Here is a 3,963-nt window from a genome sequence, read left to right as displayed (position 1 = left end):
TGGGCACACTGCTGGCTCATGTTCAGGCGGGTATCAATCAGTACCCCCAGATCCCTCTCTGTCTGGCTGCTCTCCAGGCCTCCCCATACTTGTATTTTGACCACCATCCCCCATACCACAAAGGCTTCATGCAACTGCCTTGCTTTATGGCAGCACAGATGTCACAATCATGGATAACCTGAGCTATGGCATCCATGGGTATGTCCACGGACCTGTCTCGGGCCCATTGGTATGTGGCATCTCTTCCTTGGTGGCCAGAAGAGTCATGTGCCCACCGAGCTAAGAACAGTTCACCTTTGTGTTTCCAGTCCAGGTCTATCTGGGAGATGTGGGCAGCTGTGGTGAAGGGTTGCAAAGCCCTTATTTGGACAAGAATTGTGGCCCAAGGAACATTAAATCGCGGGGTCAAAACCTTGCTTCCCCTCATCTGCCTGCATGACTACAGTCGCCGTCCCAGCCACCGTTCTTAGCCTGTGGGAGAATTTCTCCCCCAGAGGGGCATAAGCTGTAAACATGAGACTTCGTTATGGGAAAAGGACCTTGAGTTGGGAGGCACTGTGAGCACCCTACGCACACCTGCTGGGGGCTGACCCTGCCGGCCCCCTGGGGTCGAACTACAGGTTGTTTATATAAGAAATAACCTATCTGTGCCTTACACATAACTTTGAGCCAATCTGTATTATTCACTTGTGCCAACCCAAGTCTGGCTGGATACACCTCTTCTGAACACTATTTAAGACACTGCATTACCCTGATAAATGCTCGCATGCTCGCTCGCTCTCGCACACACACACACACACACACACGGCACGGCTACAGAGCCGACTCATCAGCGCTCTAATCTGCGTTTCACCAGCTTCCCGGACCTAGCACCCAGCTTGGCTTGTACCCGCAGAAACACAGATAGCATGCTCCAATAACCCCTGAATTGTTCCAATCCACGATGTTTGGGACCTTCAAAACTGACTACGGCCAGTGAGTAACTGAGAAACTCGATCTAAGCCAGAATAATCTCTCAGAAGCCTACCAGTGGCACTTTCAAGCCACAGACTCTCTTCCTAAATCTTTTCAAACCTTTGCTAAATTCCTAATTCGTTGTGCATAGACATTCTGTAATAATAATCTTGCAACTGCATATAAAGAACTTGTGTGGGGTAGTTATAAATAAGTTTGGGAGGGCTAAATTCCTAGTGTATATAATATTAAATCTTTTAAACTCTTTAAAATTCGGCCTCATATTTCATTCCCCCAAAACCCAGACAAACTCCTCCACGACAGCAGCCAAGTCAGCTTCGTGGTTATGTTGCTGCTCCTCAGTGGCTCTGCTCTTGGGGATGTGAGCACTGATGTGTCTGATTTTAACTGGTAGTTTGTCCAGGTGTGCAGAAATGCCTTGCCAGAGGTCAGCAGCCCAAATAGGCTTCCTTTTTCTCTGCCAGTTATTTCTCTTCCACTCCTTCAGCCACCCCCATAAGGCATTTGCTACCGTCCATGAGTCGGTGTAGATGTATAGCATTGGCCACTGTTCTTGCTCTGCAATGTCCAGGGCCAGCTGGATGGCTTTTACCTCAGCATATTGGCTGGATTCACCTTCTCCGTCCCTTGCCTCTGCAACTCTGCATGTAGGGTTCCATAAAGCAGCCTTCCATCTCCACTTGCTGCCTACCAAGCGGCAGGATCCATCTGTGGACAGAGCATATGCCTTTTCCTGCTCAGGAAGGTCACTGTATGGGGGGGCTTCCTTGGCACGGGTCACTGTCTTCTCTTCTGCTGGCTTTCCGAAGTCAGCGCCCTCTGGCCAGTTGGTGATGACCTCCAGAATGCCAGGGCGCTCGAGGGTCCCCATCCTAGCTCTCTGAGTTATCAGAGCCATCCACTTACTCCAGGTGGCATCTGTGGCATGGTGCAGAGTTGAACCCTTCCTTTTAAACATCCAAGTAAGGACTGGAAGCCTTAGAGCTAAAAGGAGTGGTGACTCCGTCCCAATCACCTCAGAGGCAGCTCTAACTCCCTCATAGGCAGCTAGGATTTCCTTCTCTGTGGGGGTATAACTGGCCTCTGAACCTTTGTACACCTTGCTCCAGAATCTGAGTGGGCGGACTCATGTCTCATCAGGAGCTTTCTGCCATAAGCTCCAGCTAGGACCATTCCCACCAGCTGCTGTGTAGAGAATGTTCTTAATCTCTGGGCTGGTTCGAACTGGTCCCAAGGCCATGGCATGGACCACCTCTCGTTTGATCTGGTCAAATGCCACCTGCTGCTCAGGTCCCCACTCAAAGTTATTTCTCTTTCTTGTAATGTCAAAGAGGGGTTTCACAATTTGACTGTACCCGGGAATGTGCATCTTCCAAAAGCCCACAAACCCCAGGAAGGATTGTGTCTCCTTCTGGTTAGTGGGTTCCACCATAGCAGCCACTTTATTACAGTATCACAGTATCAACAAGGTTGGAAGAGACCTCATAGATCATCAAGTCCAACCCTTTACCACAATTCTCAAGGCTAGACCATGGCATCAACTCCCACGTCCAATCTTGCCTTGAACAGCCCCAGGGATGGCGACTCCACCACCTCCCTGGGCAGCCCATTCCAGCAGCCAATGACCCTCTCAGTGAAGAACTTTCTCCTCACCTCGAGCCGAAATTTCCCCTGACGCAGCTTGAGGCTGTGTCCTCTCATTCTGGAGCTGGCCACCTGAGAGAAGAGAGCAACCTCCTCCTGGCCACAACCACCCCTCAGGTAGTTGTAGACAGCAATAAGGTCACCCCTGAGCCTCCTCTTCTCCAGGCTAAACAATCCCAGCTCCCTCAGCCTCACCTCGTAGAGCTTGTGCTCAAGGCCTATCACCAGCCTCATCGCCCTTCTCTGGACACACTCAAGCATCTCAATGTCCTTCCTAAACTGGGAGGCCCAGAACTGAACACAGTACTCAAGGTGAGGTCTAACCAGTGCAGAGTACAGGGGCAGAATGACCTCCCTGCTCCTGCTGACCACACCATTCCTGATGCAGGCCAGGATGCCATTGGCTCTCTTGGCCACCTGGGCACACTGCTGGCTCATGTTCAGGCAGGTATCAATCAGCACCCCCAGATCCCTTTCTGTCTGGCTGCTCTCCAGCCCCTCTGACCCCAGCCTGTATCTCTGCATGGGGTTGTTGTGGCCAAAGTGCAGCAACCGGCACTTGGAGCTACTGAACGCCATCCCATTGGACTCTGCCCATCTGTCCAGGTGGTCAAGGTCCCGCTACAGAGCCCTTCTGCCCTCCAACCCAGCCACATCTGCCCCCAGCTTAGTGTCATCTGCAAACTTGCTGATGACTGACTCCATGCCCTCATCCAGGTCATCTATGAAGATGTTAAAGAGGATGGGGCCAAGCACAGATCCCTGCGGGACACCACTAGTGACCGGCCGCCAGCTGGATGTGGCACCATTCACCACGAGTCTCTGGGCTCGGCCCTCCAGCCAGTTCCTAACTCAGCACAGAGTGTTGCCATCCAAGCCATGGGCTGACAGCTTAGCCAGCAGTTTGCTGTGGGGGACAGTGTCAAAGGCCTTGCTGAAGTCCAGATAGACCACATCCACAGGCCTCCCCACATCCACCAAGCAGGTCACCTGATCATAGAAGGAGATCAGTTTAGAAAGGCAGGATCTGCCCTTCCTAAACCCATGCTGGCTGGACCTGAGCCCTTTGCCATCCCTCAGGTGCATTGTTATCGCCCCCAAGATAACCTGCTCCATCAGTTTCCCTGGCACTGAGGTCAGGCTGACGGGTCTGTAGTTCCCAGGTTCCTCCATCCGACCCTTCTTGTGGATGGGGACCACGTTGGCCATTTTCCAGTCTCCTGGGACCTCTCCGGTGAGCCAGGACTGCTGGAAAATGATGGAGAGTGGCTTGGCCAGCTCAGCTGCCAGCTCTCTCAGCACCCTAGGATGGATCCCATCTGGTCCCATGGACTTGTGGGTGTC

This window comes from Pogoniulus pusillus, chromosome W, assembly GCF_015220805.1.
Source record: "Pogoniulus pusillus isolate bPogPus1 chromosome W, bPogPus1.pri, whole genome shotgun sequence".
Taxonomy (NCBI): domain Eukaryota; kingdom Metazoa; phylum Chordata; class Aves; order Piciformes; family Lybiidae; genus Pogoniulus; species Pogoniulus pusillus.
This window is presented reverse-complemented; position numbering follows the sequence as displayed.